This window comes from Astyanax mexicanus, chromosome 4 (assembly GCF_023375975.1).
Source record: "Astyanax mexicanus isolate ESR-SI-001 chromosome 4, AstMex3_surface, whole genome shotgun sequence".
Taxonomy (NCBI): domain Eukaryota; kingdom Metazoa; phylum Chordata; class Actinopteri; order Characiformes; family Acestrorhamphidae; genus Astyanax; species Astyanax mexicanus.
In genome coordinates, this window is record NC_064411.1 from 12800525 (window position 1) to 12824915 (window position 24391).

A 24391-nucleotide genomic window follows, 5' to 3' on the forward strand; every position below is an offset into this window, starting at 1 on the left:
CTTCTTAGGCGTTATGTAGACCATCATGGAATCTTGGATGATTCCATTTGGTCTAGAAGGGGGGAGTGAAGGGTGTGATTGGAGATAACCACACCTTTACACTCTTATTCTTAAATGTTTTATACATTTATATATACAGTTATTATTTTTACTGTTCACTTTATAATTCACTTAATAACCTTATGATCTTTGCTCTCTTTTTAACTGTCACTATGACAAGGCTTTGGAGGTTGTTTTTGCTTTTTCAGGAATCAGGAAGGTCAGAGTGTTTTCATCAACAATGAGAGCTGTGAGGAGAACGTGACCCTGAGTGGCAGAGAAGCTTCACTGCTGTTCTGCTGTTCTGGGACCAGTGCATATGAACTAGGAGACAACAAGTTATCTGAGTGAAGTGCTGGGAACCTCTCCTCAGATAGCCAGAAGATCTTTCCATCCACTCTTTTCCTCTGTCTCATCTTCTCACAGACTTTAGGACACTTAAGGACTGTCTGCTGTGTTCATGAAGGACACAGTGCTGAACAACATCATGATAAGAACTTGTTGCTCAGACAGGCAGGAGCTAATCACGTCATTAAAACTGGACAACATGCTGTTAACTGGACTCTGCTGACGTAATCATATTGATAAGTTCTGTACAATCACATGTCATTTGCAAAATGTATAACTGCTTGGATGAAGTATGAGGAATTCTCTCTGGCCCTCGACTGGCTATTTCTCTCTATCTCTCTCTATCTCTCTCTCTCTCTATGGGTTGCGAATGTGTTGATCTATCGAGATTTTATTTGTTGATGTACTTTTACTCTTTTCTAATATATATCTATTAATTTTTGTTCTGCCATATGCAGAAGAAAGGCCAGTTCCTGCAGGTTGCAGTAGATACAATAGAGTTAGATACTGCATTTAGGCTGGACCGTTTGTTTGATGAAGGTAAAGAAAATTATCTGTAAAAAATTATTATTGATTCAGAATCAAAGGGGGGAGTGTGATGGAAGGTGTTTATTGAAATGATTCATAATCAATGACGTGTGATGATTCATAAACAATGACGACTATTAATGATATTACTTTTTGTTCCATGCGATGATAATGTGTACTGAGATGCTGACTGAGAGTTTTTCTATCTGGAGAGAGCAGTGTGTGTCTATGTGTGTGTGTGTGTGTTAAGGAATGCACGTCACAGCTGTTCTGTCTACACATTCTGGCGCCAGGGTCATCTTTCTTTCTGCTTGCAGTATTTTGAGAACCAGCCTGATATGCCCACTAAGGGATTATGTCATACCACCTGTCAGAAGAAGTTGACGTGTCACAATGGTGGCACTGTGCCCATAATTGGGAAGCAAGATAGTAAGGGTTGGAAGGATCGAGGGTATAAAGAGAGCGTGGCACTCTTGCAAGGCAGGAGATCACTCTGTATTCATACGCATGTCTTCTCAATAAATCTTGTTACTCATTCTGATCAAGACTCAGAGACTCTGCAGTTTCTTTCATCCTGTCATTATTTTCCACCACAAGATCATCTCTGATACCAACTGTAAACTGTGGAAACATAGCTAGTTATGCTGTTGCCCCTCTCACGCTGGCGGACATCACCTGATGCTCGTTGTCATGGTTACGAGTACACTAAGCGATATCACACATGCGCGTCATGTTTGATCGGATTACTTATAGCGTGCACATAAACGGAGAGTTTACTCAGACTATTGGGGAAAGTGTACATATAAACACCTCAATCAGATTCTAGAATTGGAATGAATTCTTTCGGATTGAAGGAAAGCTTTGCATGTAAACATAGCCAGTGAAACAGCAAGTTTTCTGTTAAATCAGTTAGCCAAATAACGTTACTTAGTGAAATTACCTTTTATACCTGAACTTCTCCTCGCTTTGATCACTAAATCTTCCATTTTTACATTTAATATTGTACAAGCTGACTTTTATTTTGACGGTAGTCACATGACTTGCAAGCACCAACAGTTTGTATACCGTGGTGTCAAAATGAAGGATTTTAAGTTTTACAGAGCTGTGAAGAGTTTTTATTACATTCACGCCATCCTGCAACAAAGGAATGGGCATGGAAAGTAAGTGTGTGTGTGTGTGTGTGTGTGTTGGTGGAGGAGGGTGGGGCTGTGTGTTGAGAGGGATGGGGGGTTCGCTCTCATGCTCTCTCTCTGAGAATAAAATAAACTGATATTTTGATGAACGTGTTGTACCTCATTTTTAATGGTTAGTAGGATATTGATACAGGACCACATTTGGAGACATGGTATTTGGTTCCCATTTCTAAACATGAATCACTGAGTTTTGGCAAATTTATGAGCTTGCTGATAAAATGTACCATGCAGAATTTCAGTGAGGGATTAACTGGTTAGTTGTTAGACACACGCAAAACCAGGTCCAGACAGCTGTTATTTATAATAATGTGCTGTGTATTTTACATAAATTCTTTGTTAGCTTGAGAAGTACTACAACTGGTCAAAGACCACATGCCCAAAAGATGGGTATAACCCAAATAGGTTTGCTATAATGGTAAACTAATAAAATTTCTAAAATGTCTTATACACCTGTTGACACAGTGTAAAACGCACAGTTTATAAATCAACTGCTCCAGAACAAAGACAATTATTAATAATGATCAATTATTATTAATTACAAATTATTTTCTGCTTGATCTTTGTATTTTGTTTGTAATTTATCTCCCAGTCTATCTAGATTACAGAAATGTGAAATGTGAAGTAGTTTACAGACTTGGTATATGTAAAAATAAATAAAAACACCATAGGCTTATGTATTATTTAATTTAATTTAATTATAATTAGTTTAAACATCTATCAGTCTATCTAGAATTCAGAAAACGGAAGTTCACAGCGCCGATTTTTTTGTTTTTGTTTTTAGCAACATACAAAACACAACAATATACAATAGTACAAACTCTTGTAGAGGATCACAGCTACATACAGACTAGAGGAGCAACGTAATAAAATGATAATCTTAGACAAAAGCTTACTAGAGATATGATGTGAGATGATTCTAGCAGTTTTCCATTTTCTTAATTTACTTAATGAAGAATAATATGACTTAAATTCATTAATGAAACTGGGGAAAGAGGGTTTATTTCCCTTCCATTTACTGCAGTGAATGTGGTATTTTGCTAAAAGTAAAATTATATTTATGGCATCAGAGAAAGATGAACTTAAGTTTTTCAAATAAAACAAAATGTCCTCTACCTCAAAAGAAGGAATATTAAGTTTGATATTAATCCAATTTCTGATGTCCATCCAAAAAGTGTGTGAATATTGACATGAAAAAAACAAATGCTCCAGAGATTCATTTTCTGACTTCTGACAAAAAGTACATAATTCAACATCAAATTTGAATAGTTTTTAAAGAAACAGGGCTACAGGATAAATCATATTTATAATTTTGAAATGGGTCTCCTTCACTTTAGGAGATATGGGCCAGTTAACAAATTTGGAATAAGCAAAAGTCATATTTATATTCTTATTATTAGGAAGTTTCTTGAAAGAAGCTCCATTATATTCATAGTAAATCTTCTGTTTCAAATCATCATTGATAGTCTTATTATTACACTTGGAGTCAACTAAATTACAGTCGTTCACTTTTAATGTGGGCATCGAAACAGTCACCTTTGAATATAAAATTACTTGTTTGATTAACTGAATCAATGCTAAAGGAATCGCTTTGCACACCTTCTTAACATCTTTAAAACTCCTAAGATTATATTTTTCACTAAAAGATGAAAAAATACAAAAACAATACCTTTGTCATACCAATCTTTTATAAATATTGAGTTCCTACCCACTGTGACTGCCCTATTATTCCATAAAGTTGATCCATGATGAGAGAAGTTATGTTGAAAAATCATTTTCCAGAAAAGATTTGTTTACGGAATTATGATAATTTGACTGGAATCTTACTAATTTCAAAATTACACTTCAGAAAGAGATCAATTCCTCCCAATTTCTTAAAAATGGAACCTGGAATATGGAACCACATTGAATTTTGATGCATAATAAAGGTTTTTAGCCATTTAATCCTAAATGCGCCAATCGTGGCTTCAGAGTCAAATGCATTAATACCACCTTTCTCGTATTTTTTAACTAATTGGGACCTTTTAATATGATGAGTCTTATTTTTCCATTTTTTGTGGTGATATGTACGTAGAATGACATGGATACACAACCATGGAAATGCCATCTGCTTTAGTCAACAGGTTTCTTACAAAAACAGTCAAATCCCTTGTGCGCCGAAAACTGTTGACAGCTGTGGCTACCCGATCTGTGCCCCCTGCTCAGTTTACAGAGCGCATGCGCGGCACAAATCTTTTAAATTTTAAAAGAAATAATTAGTTTTTGAAGTGATTTTACCGAGAAGGTTAGGTAAGAAGTGGAATTTTACTTTTTGATTAACGTTGATTGGCTAACTAATTTAACAGAAAACTCCATATTGTACTGTATTAATACACAGAATAAAACATGTTAGCAAATTAAAGTATCTATGCCCATGCTGTTTAATAAAACACTGTTAAAACACTGTAATAATACTTAATAATAATAGTTAATAATAATAATTATTATTATTATCATTATTATTATTATTATTATACAATGCAATAAAAGATGTGAATGTGACAATAAGAATAAGAAGTCACATCACACTTTAAGCACTTTGACATTGTTTAAAAAAATACACAACTAAACAAACAGCATTATATACTTAAAGAATGGAAAAAAACTGAGAAGAAACGGAATAGAAGAAACTAACATTTGGGATGAGAAATATTTGGCATTATGAAGTAAAAATGTAGTATATCCTGTTACTTATTATCTGAGCCAATAGTTAAAGGAATTTTAATAAAAAAGAATGTTTAAACATTTGTCATTTAAAAACTAGTTTTTACATTTTACAATGTTTGTAACTGTTGTAAGCATGGTTAATTTATGTACATTTATTGCAAATGTTCCCAGTATATGTAAAGATATGTCTAATGTCGTAATTTAATGTTTAATTTAAGAAGCATTATGGAGAAAATACATTTCTTTAGCCCCTGACAGCATGTTTTATACTAGGCAAATAGTATAAATATGTAGATTTCAGAGGTTTGACTGTACTAAAACTAGTGTTGCTGGGTAATACAGTTTTGCGCTGGGACTTTATTAATGTATTCTGATTCAGGAGACATAACTCTTTGATAAAAGTAACATTATAAGAAAAAATATATTTCTTTCAGCCACTGAAAGCATGGTAAAATTTACTTTAGCACATAAGTGCCACACTTCTTTACCAATGCGAACCTAAATCACTGGGAATTGGAAGAACTAAGACAAACTTGGCTGAAGGTAAGTTTCTAACTTTAACTCGGAGCATACTAAACGTGGTCAGCTCCGTTTCTAGAACAGGTAATTGAATCAGGCAACACTAAGATTTACTGGAGATAGAACTAACATCGCAATAAAAGTCCCGTCCTTTTATACAAATATCATTTTTGTGTTATAATTATTATAATTATAAATACAGTTATTGTAGCTAACATTTTCACCATTCGACCAAAAAAATAAAATGAAATATAAACCATATTCCGACTAATGATCCATATATATTTATCCCCAATACTTCTGTTCTGTTCAAAGCATCTACCAAACCATTTAATTTACCACTTAAATACAAATTCAGACGCATTAAACAGCTAAACAATGTCTTCTTTATTATATCTGAACTGTTGTGTTAATCCTCCAGCCTGATGCTTTATTTACACTATCTAGCACTGAGTCTTGTGAAGCAGTTGTGTGTTAAATCCACCCTGTTCACTCTGTAACACAAGCACCCGTCCACCTGACCCTCTATTTCTGTAAACATATATTACTGTGAAAAATCTGATTCAACATGCCATCATATTAATAATACACTCTGTGTATTGAATATTGGAGTAAAATAAATGATATTGGGCAGATACAGTCTGCTTCTGATAGATACAATAAACGAACCAATGATAAATATTTTCAACAGGACAATTTTAAAATCGTATTGTAATTGTTAAGAAGAGCTAGCTGGTATTAAACCATGTAGAAGCCACTGTGGTGCATCTGATTAAAATGCTGGAGATGATGTACTCTGAAAACAGTATTTACTGCAGCAGAGGAGTTGTGGTATATACAGAATAGATGAATGCAATCCGACTGTGTGAGTGTGTGATTCTGAAACAACAGATATAAAAGGGATACTTACTACTTGAAACACATTACTGACTACAATTTACAACACTAACACCTAAACAAAGATACACACTTCTATAAGGTGTTATCTGGTAATAATAATAGGCAGATCAGAAACAGCTAGAAGCTATACAGAGCTATACAAAGAGCTGATCAGTTAGCATAGCATGTAACTCCTTGAAAGTACACCTACAACTTGGAAAGTAACAGTTATCTACACTTTATGAATAAACAGCAGTGTATGTACTTACAGGTATCTGAATGCACACAAGAATCAAATGTCCTCGGTAATCCCACAAAACTTTACTAAGCTGCACACCGTCCACTATCTCCACTGTTCCTCTACAGAAGTCCTCTCTATCTGTGGTATGCAAGCCCCCAACTGAGGCCCCTCAGTCTCAGCATCGCTCTGATTGGCTAAACACGCGGAAGCATGAGGGTTGCAGGCACTGTGGGTGGGACTCAGTGGAGGAGCTATTTAGCTCCTGAAGATAGTCTTTGGGCCAACTCTTGGCTCTTTGAAACAGTAACTGTTCAGAAATTAAGAAAGTTGTGTACACATACATTCATATTAAAGTGATCATCCAGACAAATTATCATTGACCTTACAAAAGATCATGTGTAATTAATATTAAAATGAATTAATGTTCTAAATGTTTTTACTAAACAATTTCTCAGCTGTGTAACGTATATATAAAAAACCCTGTTATTTTGCAAATAATTTATTTATTATAGTAACTACTTTTATAAAATATACTATATTGTGCATGATATTCACATATTTTAACACTTAACAAAAGAATTAAAGTAAGTGTATATATACACATACATATGTAAATTAAGTTATTTTTGCTGTAAGAAAGGAGCATTGCCTCCATCTAGTGTCATTAAGATGTTCTGCATGTTATATAAATAATCTCTGGCGTGTTTGTGCTTCTAATAATGATATAAAACATTATGTTCTACAGAACAGATTCTTCTATAAAATCTCTGCAGGCCCTATTTACCATAATAAGAACAGAAACATTCACATTCCAAGACTGGCTGATTGGCTAGATTTGGGGGTTTAATTTAAATTAAACTCTCAAATAAATTCTAATTTCAAACACTGTGTCTCCACAATTAAACCACAGTAACATTAAAATATATAAAATATCAAAATATTAGATGACTTGTTGTAGATGGGGAGTTCCTTCCTGATATTAAATGCAGGTATCTGGAAGACTAAAACTAATATTGATCTATTCAATAATGTATAAAGACTTTAAATAAGTTACATCCATTATACAGCACAAGATATAATTCAGAATTATAATTATCTTTATGCATTTGATATAAAAGGAAACATGCAATAGCTCGAAAGACAGAACTGTATAGCTAATTATATTAAAAAATATCCGTCTTTTATGTCTGACTGAGAGAGCCTGTAGAGAAAAAGAATATATGAATTATAAGAAACAGTGAGTAATGTTTAAAAAAAAAAACAACCCTAAACTTTGGTTTAAAAAATGTGTAAATAATGGATAAATCTGTTTGCTAGTAAATGCTAACAAACAATTAAACTGGAATCTTAAACTGAGCTAATATTTGAGTATAATTTACTCTTACGGAGGCAAATCAGCTTAAAACAGATAGTAATTTTAAGAATTGTTAGAATGGTGGCAATTCGTTTCTCCAAACCGTTTAAAACATTTCTAGTCACAGAAAACAGAAAATAAATGCTCTTTCTCCTCAGACACTTTGGGTAGGAAGCTAGCTAATTTAGCTTTTTCCTAACTGACCAAAAATCAGCTTTTAATTATACTAGTTCAATCTACAGTTGTTTACTCTCATAAATTTACCCATAAATTGTTCGTGCTTTTCTCAGTTTATTGAACAGTATAAGAGAAAGAGAGCTAATTCACTGCTAACTCTGTTAGCTGCTAACAGGCTAATGTTGACAGGAATCTGACAGGAGAGAATCTCCTGCTGAAAAAAAGCCTCATAAAGAGCACGTGAGGGTAGCGCTAATATAAACTACTGCTTTAAAATAATACAAATATAAATATATAGTTTTATATCATTATTAGAAGCACAAACATGCCAGAGATTATTTATATAAAAGGCAGAACATTTTAATGATACTAGATGGAGGCAATGCTCCTTTCCTCCAATCAACAAGAATTAAAAACAGCTTATTTTACCGGATAATTAATACAGTTTTTCATCCTGTAAAATGGTTATGGAAGTGGAAGTGGTGGTGTAATTTTAGACTCACCAGTAGGGGAAAGTAGTGCTAGGTTCTTTGGAGAAGGGTCTGTCTGCAGAGCCGCGGATTTAATCCACGCCAGCAGTTTCAGGTCAGTGGCATTCTGCGCATGCGTTGATACTTGCTTCAGGTTTTCTTAGCGATTGTTATACTGGAGAAAAAGTTAAACAGCACAAATATGTTCTCTATACAAAACCTAGAATGTATTTTGTTTTATTACTGTAGAATGTTTATATTGTTAATGATCTGAATTTAAATTAGCTCAGTTTATTGCAGGCCAGGCTCAGAAACTGAGCTCAATCAGTTATTAATTTAATCCCTGAAAATGTTTTATTTCCAAGGATTACTGCACATGTTTATCTCTGTAAAACCCTGGAGGAGTTCTTTCAATCTATTAGTGTTCCAACATTACAGAGCTGTACAGCTCAGTACATCACAGAGAAATTAGCTTAATTTATTGCAGGCCCCGAAACTGAGCTCAAACAGTCATTATGTTAATGGTCCGTGTACATCTTGACAGTTTGATTCTTGAACTGAATAGAGAGCTGAAGAAATGAAAAAACGGATCGTTTTTTCGTTTTTTTGGTTTGAACTCACGAAAACAGAAACGGGAATTCAGTCAGAATATTGGTTTTCTTCTTTGGGTCTACAAAACGAATTTACGGCTCATTATTTTGATTACGGAAATATGGGCTGGCTTTAATTGCGCCTCCCACCACATTGGTTAGTCTGAGAGATCAGGTGTTCGCAGCTGCTACATTCAGATATAATAAAAGTCCCGAATTGTCAGACGTCAGTAATTATGACCGCAGGAATATAATCTGTGTCTACATTTGCTTGCAAAGACTTTCTCCAGTCTGACTGAATTAATTCTGATTACAGAATCTGACTAAAGTGTTTGTACACGCTACTCATCTGAGGAAAAACTATATTTATATGTAACAGGAATGTACGCTGTAAAAGTAATTGAGCCCAAACTGATACACGTGCAGAGTACTACTGATTTTTCTCTGTACCTGGATATTTAGTTTGAATTCATTATATTATTACATTCATACACTTAAAAATAATTTGGTCAAACCATTGTTCATCTTCTGTAATACACACTCATGAACTCGGTACCAGTCCCACCAGGCATGACAAAAAAAAAAACTTTGGATAAAATTTATGGTGGAAGTAAGTCTGCTACAAAATCCAGCTCTTTACCTGAAAATAAATATTTGACATTGAGAAGTTATAGTTTATAATTATAGTTATTGTTTTTTCCCTAAACAATTGTTTATAATTTATTATATTATTATTTATTACGTTGCAACTATATCAATAGGACAATAAAAAAAAACATGGAATTTAGGTTAAAAAGGTGAAATTTGCCATTATTTGCTGTCTGTCCTTCAAGAGAAAAGTGCAGTGTCATTTCCTCATTTGCCTCAAATGCATACTCAAATTATGCGGATGCTTAGGGGCCCTAACACCACCAGGGGGCACACCAAGAGCACTAAGATAACATGATAAAAAATACACATTTTAAAATAACGTTGAATAATAAAAATGAAATGGTACGACAGCGTTTTAGGGCCATACAAAAAAAAAAAACAGTTCACTTCAAGAATAAAGACATAATATTACGAGTATAAAGACATAATGTTATGAGAACAAAGACGTAATATTACGAGAATAAAGTTGTAATATTACGAGAATAAAGTTGTAATATTACGAGATTAAAGTCGTGGTATTTTAAGGGAAATGTAGTTCTAACTGCATGGGTTGCAGTTTAAGAGCAGTGCACTGAAAGACGCATTTTCCGCTAATTATCTGTTACAGGGCTAATTGCCATTTATCTATTATTTGTTATTTACATTTATAACCTGCAGATTATTAAATATCTAATGTTATCTAGCTAGCCAATGTTCCCAGTGCTTTTTTAACCCAAGTATCTAATGTTATTTAATTAGCCAATGTTACCAGTGTTTTTTTTTAACCAAGTAACTAATGTTATCTAGCTAGCCAATGTTCCCAGTGCTTTTTAACCAGTATCTAATGTTATCTAGCTAGTGAAGAGTAACCGTTTATTTCAATAATGATTACTTAACTTTAGCATCTATAATTACATAATCATTGTGTGAAACCTTGTATTTTATATGCGTTTATTTAGAAGATTAACCAATACTCACATTGTATTTTATACGCATTTATATTACTCACATTGTATTTTATACACATTTATATAGAAGATTAAACAGTAATCACAATATATATTCTTTACACATATAGTTAAACATTGCTTGATCAGGCATGTAACTAACACAGACTCTATTATATGACAAACTAACCCACATGATACATAAGGCATGTAACTAACACAGACTCTATTATATGGCAAATTAACCCAAATGATACCTAAGGCATTTAACTAACACATAGGATCTACTGTATGGCGTACTAACCACGTGTTACTGACATATTAGCATATAACATATGAAATCTATTGTGTGACTTGTTTAGCTCACGCTTAAGGCATCTCGGTCGCTGCATGACCCTAACTAACGGCCATCAATCATCGACTGGTACACTCTGTACGAACTGAATTGATACAAAGGAGACTTCGGGATGAACAGCGCGGCCTTTCTCTCTGTGCGTGTAAAGTGCTTCACCTACCAAAGCGGGAGGAGGACGCGCGCACATGGGGAGGGCGGCACTGTCCAATTCCTGAAACAATGCCACACTGTCTGACTGCACACAGTCAATTCCTGAAACAATGCCACACTGTCTGACTGCACACAGTCAAGGCCAAACACTAGTGGTCCGGTCAGACACGTGAAACGGATTACTAACACGTGAAATTATGCATACTAACATGAGATGATTTTAGCAACGCCTCATCAGCAGGTTTCACGTCATTTGGGGTATAAACATGGAGTCAGATCAGAGGGGGGTCAGAACTTTTACTATTTGATGGCTGCTAACTGTCTTGTATGTATTGGTTCTCCTGAATTCAGTATTTTGTAATAAATACTTGATTTGCTTTCAACTCCACTCCACCTGTCTGCGACTCTCTCCATCAAAACGAACATGCAGGGGAGTTGTACCCCGGATGGTGGATGGGGGTAACCCATCTTCCATTTTCTTTTTACAACACTAGCAAATGTTCCCAGTGTTTTTTTTAACCCAAGTATCTAATGCTATCTAGCTAGCTAATGTTCCCAGTGCTTTTTTAACCCAGGTCCCTCGTCTGGAAAAAAAGTAATATTATCTAATTTCTAGAACATAAAAAAAAGGAAAGAGTCGGGTCAGAGTTCACTCACTCTCCAGCATGTACAACATAGATATCGAGATGTTGAAACTGTGGGTAACATTAGCTTCTGTAAAACTGCAGCAGGTCTTGGAACTGCTGCTCTGAATCTGCTGGTGTAGAGCTTCTGCTGCTCTCTGGCTCTGCGGATGAAGTTGGGCTTTAACCCGATGCTGTGATTCGCCACCGTGTCAGCTATATTGATTTAGTAAACAAATCAGAAATGTACATTTCTCACCAAATTTTCTTTTGTGTTTTTTATATTTAAATGATTTTGTTTTACATATACAAAACAACACGTATTGATCTCAGGAGTGCATATCACTGTTAGTCTGAAGCTAATGTGGTGGAAAATTATTAACTGTGTTGTAAAAAAAATGAGGAATCTTTTATAAAGTGGTCTAAAGGAAAAGGTTTTTAGACATCGTTGGTCAAGTGATCAATGTAGCAGGAATTTGAAAAAATAAAACAGCAGCTAGACCTTACAATGCCTTTTTATTGCATATAAGTACAAGTGTATGTTGGTAAGTTAACAGAACACCCTTCACTTATACATGTTTCATTCAAATTTAAATCAGATAAAGGTTTAAAAGGTAAAAAATTAAAATTTTATGAATTAATATTACTTAGAAGTAGTGCTGGTCAATATGGGAAAAAAAGATATCACAATAACGATATATATCATGATATACCACATTAATATAAATCAATTATAAATAAATTAACAAACACGAAAATGAGGGTATTCAATCTGTCATTTCAGTTCGTTTTAGTTTTTCTTTTATTTACCGTTTTAATTAGTTTCAGTTAAGGAGAAGTTTCCTTAAGAGTAAGACTTGGTTACCTAGCTATATGGTGATCAGTGGCGGACTTAGCAATTTGGGGGCTCAAGGCGAATTTAGCTAGGGGGCCATCAACATTAATATGCGAGAAATAAGTTTCAGATATAACACCATTGTATGTCAAAATGGAAAATATTTATTTTAAAAAAATAGTAAAAAAAGAAAATTGAAGCTTTCAATGCTAATTGTACTTTTTATATGTGCAATCAATAAACATATCTTTAAATAAAATATACACCCCAATGCCAAAAAAAGGTAAAGCAGTGTGACTGAGAGCATTTGTGTGAGTGAGTCAATCAGTAATTATTATCTAGAATTGTAACTGAACTTAATGATAAAGAATAATTATCAATCACATCAACATGTAGAGTGAAAATATGAGAGAGAGAGAGAGAGAGAGAGAGAGAGAGAGAGGAGGCAGAGTTTGTGTAAATGCATGTGTGACAGAAAGAGAGAGAATGAGTGTGTGAGAGAGACATCTGAGTGAGTGATGAAGAGTGTCCCTGTGTGAGTGTGTGAATAAGAGAGAGAGAGAGAGATAATGCATGTGTATGAGAGGGAACATATGTGAAACAGAGAATAATATAACATTAAGCATAACGTTTGTATAATATTTAATTGTAAAAGTATCTGCTGCTGTTTGCTGGAAGCTGCTGTTCACTCCGTGTTTGGAAGGACGCTTGAAGCTGGCGGGGTGTTTGAGGGCGTGGTCAGTCTCAGAGGAGGGTTCAGGGAACCGTCAGTCCAGAACCAGCTGACCAATGGAAATTCAGGGGGAAGGCCTTCTTCTAAGCCCCGCCCACCCGTGAAAACTGTGCCAAAACTCAGAAGCAAAAATCTGAAGCAGAAGCAAACAAGAGATTCCAGAAGCAAAAGTCTGTAACAGAAAAATCCCCAAAAAATCCCCAGAAAATTCACAAAAACACATAAATAAAAGCAAAGACTGGCAAAATCCAAACAGAAATAATTTTCAAATAACTGCAAAGAATAATAAAGTAAACAAGTATATTTAAAAATATATATTTGATATATTTTTTTCTGTTTTGAATTTGCAACATACACTTTTTGCTTTTGATTCTTAACATTTTGATTGCGGATTTTATTTTTTTGCGTAAAACTTTTGGCACAAAATTCACTCCATAAATTATGAAACTATACCTATTAGACTGTGAATAGCCTAAATAACAAAAAAAAAATACTGTACAGTTTTTTTTATAATGAGCCTCTGAACTTGGCATTTGAGAAGATGTCAGGAGAATAAATTGCCTGTTCTGCATATTTCCAGATGCCCTAAATCCAGATTCTCAAATAGTCTGTTGAATCAGACACCACATTATGAAAATATACCTATTAGACTGTGAGGAGCCTAAATAACTAGAAATATTACTATACAGTTTTTTTATTATGACCCTCTGAACTTGGCATTTGAGAAGATGTCAGGAGAATAAATTGCCTGTTCTGCATATTTCCAGTTGCCCTAATTCCAGATTATCAAATACTATGTTGAAGGTTACATTGCCTTATGAAAGTAAACCTAATATGCTGTGAATATCCTGAACAACAAGTCATTTTACTGTAGAATCTTTTTTATTATGAACCTCTGTACTTGGCAAACAGTGTTGAATATGACGCCACAAAAATATATCTGCAACACTGCAAATTCCCTCATTTTTGTTTCAATAAAGTATTACCTTATCTTGTCTTGTCTTATCTTATATATTATACCATCAGTGTCAAAACTACAAGAAGTATTGCTTTACCATTATTTAATCTGATGTTTTTTAAGTTTGCAGGTCTGTGACAACTATTTGCCTTTTTCGCTTACATCCACTAGACTTCAGACGAATGGGGGACTGCTGGAGCCTATCCCAGCTGGCATCGACGGAAGGCAGTGTACACCCTGGACAGGCTGCCTATCCATCGCAGGGCAGACAGACAGGGACAGACACACAAACACATTCACTCACACCTAGGGGGCAATTTCTACTGCTTCCTAATTGGCCTTGACGTGCTGTCTTTGGACTGTGGAAAGAAATCTGAGCACCCGGAGGAAACCCCACGCAGACACGGGGAGAACGTGGAAACTCCACACAGAAAGACCCGGGTCACCCCAGCTTGGAATAGAACCCAGGCTCTCTTGCCACTGTGCCGCCCCAAAATTTACAAGATGAATCCACATGAACACCACCGCAAAATTGTATGTACCTGTGAGAAAATCAGGGTTTTCTAAAGGACCAAACTTTACAAGTGTCAATAAAAAAATGCAGATTTAACTAGAACTGCAGTGTGTTTATTAATGGTTTACACTTCCACATGATGAAATCAAATAAGTTCATGCTACTGATATTTCTATGCATAATAATATTGCTTACTTAAAGTTTACACGTTGATCTTAGTTAGTTTGATTATTTTGAAGTAACTGCAATTATATTTAATCTCTGTTGGAAACAGAAGTAGGGAAAAAAGCTTTTTTGAGGATGTTCATTGTGTTTTGTGTGTGAGTGTGAGTGAGATAGTCAGTAACTTTTGGCCCAGAAACGATGGCGGAGATACTAGATGGTCACCAGGATCACCAACATCTGCATTGTACCCACAGGGATGTGCTATTGTTTCTCCAGCTAAAGTTTTTGTTCATTTTATTTTTTTACTCTACATGCTGGGATATGAAATAAATAAATAATGTATATACTTATATATTATAATCTATTTAAAAAGAACTAAAGGTTGAAATTATTAGGGTCATGTAAAGAAAAAAACATGTACATTTAAACTCGGTGTAACAAAGAAAAGGTTTGTGTGTATCAGTCATAATTGTTCAGATTTTTTATCTAGTTTCACTAGGCTAATTCGTTTGTAGAAAAAAATCTAATATTTCCTTTTTTATCTTTTTTTTGTAGATGAACAAACACTGAAATACTAAAATGAATGCAGAATCAGGTTTTGTTTAAACAAGGCACGTGGATTTTATCTTGGCAGTGGGGAAAATCTATTTTTTTTTTAAAAGTACTTCTATCCTCAGGCAACATTTGATAAATTTTTTCTGTTTGAAAAGTACAGAGGAGAACTACAAGACAAGTGCCTACAAGCACTACATTTCCCATATGCCTCAGCGTCTTTTGAAAGACTTGATGAGCTAACGCTTTCAGTCAGAGAAATAATAATGCACGTATGACAGATATATTCCTAATACAACAACAACAATAATAATAATAATAATAATAATAATAATAATAATAATAATAATAATAATAATAATAATAATTAACTATCATTTTAAAATGAGGGCAGATTTTTGTGGCAAGCATTTTAATAGTTTATTTTAAGGTAAAAAAATAAAATAAAAACACTAAAAAGAGTAAAATGATAAAAAAAGAACTTAAGTGCACATATTTCTAATTTATAAGTGGAAGTTTTTTTATTGAACCAACCAGCAGTTTTAATCGCCTTGAATAAATGTTCCTTGATTATTTATTTTCAATTTGGAACACCCCAGTCAGTCAGATTTCAGTGCCAGCATAATAATGTTTTAAACACATATAAATACTATAAATATAAATTCTATAAAAAACTTTTCAAATAAACATATGCAGAACATTATTAAAAATACTTTTAAAAGTTTTAATCAGTCCTTTAATATGTTTTTTACACTATTGGTGCAAGGTGTTATGGGAATATTATGCAAATTGTGTTGTCACCCTACACCGCAACATACTTTACTCTGTAGCATCGCTCAACTGATTTCAGTTAGCTACTGATTTCAGTTAGCTACACTACCTGTAGGTCATCTGTTTGACCATTTAGATGAAGAAAATAAAAACCATTTGGATGTCTGTTTAGGATGTCTGACAAACGTTACAGGTAAGATTTATTAAATTATTACTGGATTTGATGTTCGCAGTCATGCATTATAAACTATTACGAGAATGATGCGCCATGTTTGACCGCGGTCACGCCATCTGCACCGAAACCCTAGTGCGTGTCTAAACAGTGTTTTACTCTAGCCGCGTGCACAGCACACCCGGAGGTGTAGACTTGGGCTTCTTGTGCAGAGACTGACCATGGAACAGAAACTAGTTTTACACCTAAATAAACATGATTTAACGAGGGTTAATCCACAAACATACACCAGAAAGACTCCTGCTTATCCGTATAACAGTGTAACGTTTTGGAAATGTTAAATAAGGAGTCATATTAAATAAGCAAATCAAATGATCATATCACAGAACTAATTTCTTAAAGATTTTATTCTCATGTATCCAGGTATATGTTTGAAGTGATATTACTGTATAATGTTGGAGTAATTGGATACCAAAAATGTCCATTCGGTATTGTATAAAAACAAAAAAAATCTATTTTTTTTTTATCAAATCAGACAATGAAATCCTTGAAGAACCAATTCCATACTATTAATGTCATGCATATCAAGTGATATTACTGTATAATTTTGGAGTAATTGGATATGCATAAACCAAATTTCGGAGTCCTATAAAACGAGCAAATCAAATTGGTATCCAATGAAACCAAGACAGTCTTGAAAAACACATTCCATACCATTAATAACATTAGTAACAAGTGATATTACTGTATCATTTTGGATTAATTGGATACCAAACTTATGACAAATGTTTTTAGGTCTGCATAAAAAAAAACATTTTGGAGTCCTATAAAACCAGCAATCTATTTGAGACAAAACATCTGCTTGCACTGAAATATTAAGAACTGAAATCTATGAAGTTTCCACCTGTAATTTTCTTAACATTACATTAGTTAGAACCTGAATGTAAGGTACACTCTCCTTTACTCTCAGAACTACAGTTTTATCATTATTAACATCAGATTCATTGGTCCTACAGTAAAACATTTCAAGACATGATAACCTACATCAATCAAACAGTCACCGACAGTTCACTACAGTTTCTGCACAACAGTTAATAGATAAATAAGGTAAAAGCACTGTAGCCCATGTTGTTTATTTTCCTTTGTCTAAATCCTTCTGACAGTTGTGGGCCCTAATTTGGTGATCAATATATGCTATATTACCTTTATAATAGTATATTTGGATAAAAAGTCTAGAGTTCACTAAGTTCTGTTAAAACAGGTGTCTGACCCTTTCTCTGAGGCCTGTACAGTCTGTACCAAGGCGCGAGGTGCTGGTAGAGGCGACCTTGGTTTTGTCTGACTTGTGCCAAAAGCCCCCACCGTTGTTCACCCAGACGTTGCTGACTTAGCTTTCTCTCACGAGAAGAATGCCCAAGTGAGGAACAGGTGTGCCAAAAGCCCCCACCGTTGTTCACCCAGATACTGTATAAAAGAGCATGTATTCCTCTGTGTTTTCAGAAGACTGAATCCTGAATTCTGACTGAAACTGGCTGACTTCAAGACAATAAAAGATTAACTTAGAACTTCGGAACGACTCGTCTTCTCCTTTCTTTAACTCAAGGCACTCGTCTGATGTTTATCTTCTTTCTTTTGAATTTAAAGCTTTGTAGTGATGCATGACTAGATAACCTCTTAAGAGTCTATTTTAAGCTAGCCCAAGGCTTCCCTTTAAGGGAGGCCTTAAGAGTCGTCAGATTACGAACGACACAGTCTCAGTAGGAATACTGTATTAACCAGAAACAATAACTAATCAAATAACTTAACTAATTATGCGAGCAAGCTTCACACAACAGGTGAAGAACAATTGGCTAAGGATATGATGAAATGTATATTTGTGGATTACACGACTATCTTACTGTAAATAAATAACTATGGGTGTGGTAACTACACGTGTTTCTGTAAAATGGCTTGTAGGTGGTACTTTGAGGTTTTAGTTTGGTCATTGGCCTAAAAAGTTTGAGAACTACTGCTCTATTTTATTTATTGCTTATGAAAGTTTCGTAAAACTGTACTGTAAAGAACTCTAAGAAGATGGCCTCAACACATTTCAAGTAAATTTAAGAAGACACTGTAATTCTGTACTGACCTTTTTTTTAATTATATTTGATGGAAAGCCAAAAAAAAAAAATCTAAATGCAAAGACCAAACGGTGGGAAACCCTTTCTATGTGTTATGTTGGATTTATTAAATAACAACTACACAAAATTCACAATTTTATACACTGACACATCAAAAAGGAAACCAGAGTTATGTACCATGACTTTTGTCATGTCTTATGGAAGGTAAAGAGTGCTGCACTGACCTCTCAGATGTGTGTGTGGGTTCTTGAGCCAAAATTGCTTATCTCTTCACATGGACAGATCTAGCCAGACACTGCTGGTCACAATCATTACCACTCACTGCACTGTTCACTGTGGATGATAATATTAGCCATATATGATATATATTTCCGCTACACGTCACACTGTGGATGGAGTAATGTTAATAACCTACACAACTTCTAAAAAGAAATATCCCTTCCATCTGCACCCGCTTTTATGTCTCGCTTGAACTCTGATAATATGTGTTCAACTACACTTACACCATTCTACAGGTGAGGTTATACACCTCAAAACATGTACAGGAAGGGAAGTAGCCCTGAATAAATTTTTGTGATCAATAATGCTGTCCCTGATATAACTGTTGGCATGTCAGTATATTTCCTATGTCCCTTTAAAAATTACATATGTTCCATTACAGGTTCAAAGTCTTTGGAAAGGTAAGTTGCATTCAAATATTAATTATTAAAATAAAATAAGTTTATGCAACAAAGGAATTGATAGTGCCATTTATTATCTAATGTTTGTTACAACAAATGTGACTTTTTTTCTCACTTTCAACAGTGTAGGTTGTTAGACTTGACTTTAGAGTCAATCCAGAAGGGGATATCACAGCTGCAGTCAGATGGAGCCAACATCCATGATCCTTACTGGCCTGAATCTGGATTCTGGGGACAGCTATGTATATTTCTGCATGTTCCTAATAGATTAAACAACAGGCGCTATATTCAGAAGATCTTTACAGAAACATCAGAGGTAGGATCTTTTGCAATATTATTGTGTTCACACATTTTTAACATTTGCATTGAGCTGTTAAAAATATTTTACAAATGATTGTGAGAAATGATAGATGATTTTATAAAAAAAATAGCAGCCGTGTAGCACTGAAAATTTACTTATTATCTGACTAAAATGAATATCCAACATGTTCAACCAAACTTCACCAAACCAAAACTTCTAACTAAAATATTCTTTATTGACTCAATATTGAATCGATTCAGAAAAAGTCAATCAAATTTTGAAAAATCGTGTTTATACCCAGCCCTAGTGCATTCCCTAAATATTATAGTGCTTATATATCTTGTATGAATCAAGAACAGTTGTAAATGCACTGTCAGACAGTTACTGTGGTATTTTACATAGTTGCTAGGGTGTTATTAGATGGCTGCTGCCAACTGAGGACCTGCTAACTAGGTAACAGGTAGTTGCTTTGGTGTTATGTGGTTCCTGAAAGGGTTGCTAAGGTGTTGCTAGTGACATAATACAGGAGGTTAAATGTTAAATCCTGTATCTAAGAACTAAAGTTACATATAGGGCTTAGCCAGGATGTATTATTATTCAGCCAATAAACAACAATCTGATACTGGCTCAACAAGGATCCAGAAGCACAGCATAACACTATGTTCATGGTCCATGCCTCAACGGCCAAGCACAGAGACCTACAGATAAACCAGTAATGTGACAAGATACTACAATAGAAAATCCTCACTTTTTTACTAGTATCAACCAACCAAAACATACTACTTCAGCACAATATGAGAATACACTCTTTTACTTTAGAATTGTGAGAACACAGCATCTATACATATTGGTATTCATGTCTCTTCAATACATGCTACACATGGGACTGAAATCCACTACCTAACCACTGTAGCGGCCATTCGTCTACTCATCAAGAAATTTTAACAGTTTAATGGTTACTTTATTCAAATTAAAAAACTATTTTTTTTGCTGATTTTGTGTTGATCCACGGAGACCTCCAATGTTCAAGAACTCCAGCTCTTTGTCTAGATCCTTGGACCTCCGCAAAAACATCACAAGTTTGGTCTCTTTGTAATGGTAGATGATGCACTTTTATATTAAATGTGGATGAAGCTGTGTACTCTAGATCCAGTAATGACAAAGTGTAAGATTTTAATAATAATAATAATAAAAAAAATAATAATACATTTAAAATATATACTTTCATCTGTAATAACATGTAGTAATACAAATGTAGTAATAATAATACATATCAGTTTGTCTAAAGCTTTTACTGAACAATAACAGTATGAATGATCAGGATACTTTTTAGTCCAATGTATATATTAATGTTTACATTTAGAAACTCTTATTTGTAAACAACACACTATTATTATCAGTGGCACAGTGCAATCAGTTTAAAACATATATATTTTGCCTAAACTAATGTTGATTTTGTTTTGTTCAGTCCCTGGGGCTACCAGTGATACTAGAAGAGGTATGTTGGTTTACACATATTACAAACAGCATATTAGTAAAACTTAAACATTGTTTTGGCCATTTTACACAGTTCTGTAAGTTTGACATGTTGTTTAGAGGTTATAATATATATTAGTTTACTTTTTTCTCTGTTTAGAATGTGCATTGTAGCCCTCAATCACCACAATCTGAAGAGGAGCTATTTTGTTTGTGCAGACAGCCAAACAACCCATCTGAGCCATATGCACAATGCAGTAAATGCAAGGACTGGTTTCACCCCTGGTGTGTTGGTTTCAAAAGTATAGTGGACCTCGAATGCATTTCCCCATGGTTCTGTCCCAAATGTACCACCAAGAAAGAAGAGAGAAAACCATTGCCAAGGAAACAACTGGCTTTCGATATAACAGTTTCAGATACTGAGTTGGATGAAGAAGAAAAAAAAAAAGAGATGAAATGTTGCATGTATCTTCAGAATCTCCAGAGTGCCCATCTGAATTTACAGTAACCATATCAAAAGAAGAATGGAGCAATGAAAAGAGGGTACAGTGTCCTTGGAGATGGATGGACAGATATTATGTCCTCTAAAATTAGCCAGGTCAGTAACTGTGTGCTGTCTTTTACATATAATCATACAGTGTGCATCAATGTCACCATTCATCACACATATGTATTTGATTTCTCAACTTCAGCTTGTCAAGAACCTTCAAAAAAACAAGAAGCTCTTCCTTTACCTTGATGCCACTGGTACAGTAGTTTCAAAGCCAAAATACTGCAACAGCAATATTCTGTATTATGCTTTGTGTACCCCAACGACATCGACTACCAGAACTACAGTTGCAGTAGCAGAAATGCTGTCATCAGACCAAAGTACGCCAACAATACACCACTGGCTATCTTGCTTTGTCAGAGATTTTTATTACATCTTTAAGTCTCACCTGCAACCCCAAAAAATTGAGACAGATTACAGCTGGGCAATTATCCATGCATCAATTCAAGCTTTCTGTCAGTGCAGCATTCTAGACTATCTCAAAAGATGCGAAAGAGTCTGTGAAGGTCAGGACTGCAGTTTCACAGTTCTTCACATATGTTCTGCACACATAATAAAACTCATGTGCACTAAAGTAGCAAAAGTGAAGTGCTCAAAGTCAACCAAAAACTTGTTCCTGTACTCATTTGCTGTGCTACAAAACTCAACAACATTAGAAGAGGTACATAGATTGATGATATACATTTGTGATGTTTTCTGCACAAAAGAGGAAAGCTTCTGTCAGGAGAGCCTTAAAGACCTTCAGAACATGATCAAGTCACAAGCTGTCCCTGTCAATGTGGAGTCTGCACTGAAGACAACCAAAAAGTTGGAAGATGGAAACACCTTGGCAAACCCATCCTCCAAAACAATTGCTCAACAGTCTCCATTTTCAAAGATGTTCGAGTATGTTTTCTTTGAAACAAAGGAAAGTAAAGAGCAATGTGTTTCAGGTGCTCCATCAAATCCTCATTGGTGTCCAGCTGTAGTGGACATTCTGAAACCCTACATGGCAATCCTGCCACTCTGGACAGGTGTCATGAGACACCAATACTCAAGCTGAAAACTGGTTCCGTACCACAAAAAGAATTGTCCTTCATAATCGACTTCACAGACGACCTGGTGACTTCCTGCAAGTTATGCACGAGTTTGTTTCTGGCCGAATGCGTGGTGTTATCCTGACCAAAATTCGGGGTATGAAAAAGGAACCAAATGAGAGTCTTCTAAGTGCACCAGGAAGTGTAGAAGAAAAATGGCGCAAGAGAAAGACAAAAAAAAAATCTAAATACTACAATCCACCAAAGGCCTGCTCATCCAGCCCAACTACCAGCTACAGCTCCCCTCCATGGTCAGGACATGGCAACCTTGAACGTCAGGCAATAAAAATGGTCAATACATGTACAATAGACAACCTTCTCTACATACTTCACTTGATCATGAAAAAAAGAGTGTCCATTCTAAATGAGATTGAACTGGCACAATCAAAGGATCACTGGCTCAAGACTTTACTAGAGGTCCATCGACTATTTTCGGCTAAAGAATGGTTCCAGGGGAAATTGGCATGGCTGAAAAACTTTCCACGTTTGAAAGGAAAATCTGTATGGGACACTTTTGGCACTGAGAATGACTTCATTGTCAGTCGTCTCGATTATGTGCAGAAGACTGAGTGGATTTTAAAATGTGATGCAAACGACTGTCCACTCCTTTCTCTCACAAAAACTGACAGGACTGTAGATGTGTGGTGAGTACATTTGGCTTTTTTTTGTTAAAGATACTTTTTTGTTACACAAATATAGTGACACTTTATATTGACAATAATGAAATTATCAACAGGTGTGAAGACCTTTCAGAACTGCAGCACAGACTAGATGATTGGTCGTGTCCCAGGTCAATGTAATGTCAGAGAAAGAGGTAACGCCTTTTAGTAGCTGTTTATGCACAGACAAATAACAAGAAACTAAGAAATTATTATGTATGAAAACTACATATGTAGAATTATCTAACGTGTATACATTACAATTGAAATTGTAAGTTTATATAAACCCTAACACTAATACAATTTGTTAGCAGCAAAGCTAAGATCTGCAAGGGGACCAGAACATCCTCACCGCGACAATTTGTGAACGGTACACCAGCATTCATCATGGTAGCCATTGACTCAACAGTGCAGAGCACAAATGAGCCAAAAATGCAGCCAACAGCTTTGCCATTAACCCTGCAGATTCTTGGACAAAGGTAATTATGTTCGGGCAACCTATAAGAATATTTATGGTCAATTCCACTGAATTAGTGCCATTTGCTTGTTGAAACTCTTGAAAAAAAAACACATATTGAACTACTGAAAATATGTATTAGTCAATCTCTCACAGCTTTACTTAATATTTTACAAGGTTTTAAACCCGTGGATGGTTAAATTTTTTAAATTCCTGTCACAAAATCTTGTGAAATTTAAAAAGCATGTTTAAATGCAATTCCACTAATTCCTTACATTTTTTTTGCAAAATAAATCACTATATATGCATGCACTTTGTATATTTCTAAACGATGCAAAGTCATTTTTATTATATCAAGAAGGCCCATGCCTGAAATTGATCATTGACATTTACTATCATGCGATTTATTAAAGTGTTACTGGCACTTATTCCTGTTACTGGTACTCCTACTTTTTATGTTTTGAGTATTAAAAAAAAAAAACAATAATATGTAAGAATTAATTAAGGTAACAGGACAGAGCATTGATATATATATATATATACATAATGAAAATAATATTTTTACAGAATATACAGGATTTACATTTACAGAAATGGCACCTATTTGGCGGAATATGCCTTATACC

At 34.7% G+C, this 24391-nt stretch overlaps 2 protein-coding genes across 10 annotated transcripts in view; both read right to left on the reverse strand.

The window, feature by feature from the left end:
- Positions 1–24391, reverse strand: part of LOC111196715 (zinc finger protein 484-like) — a 353380-nt gene that overhangs the window by 72817 nt on the left and 256172 nt on the right. The gene's annotated exons all lie outside the window — the stretch shown is intronic.
- Positions 1–24391, reverse strand: part of LOC125801379 (zinc finger protein 271-like) — a 44175-nt gene that overhangs the window by 9429 nt on the left and 10355 nt on the right. Inside the window, exon 1 of one of the 2 annotated variants that reach the window (XM_049478007.1) lies at positions 6479–6612. The exons of the other annotated variant lie outside the window; for it this stretch is intronic. The gene's annotated coding sequence lies outside the window, so the exon portion shown is untranslated. Of the gene's footprint in view, positions 1–6478; positions 6613–24391 lie in introns of those variants that run through there. 2 annotated transcript variants of the gene reach the window in all.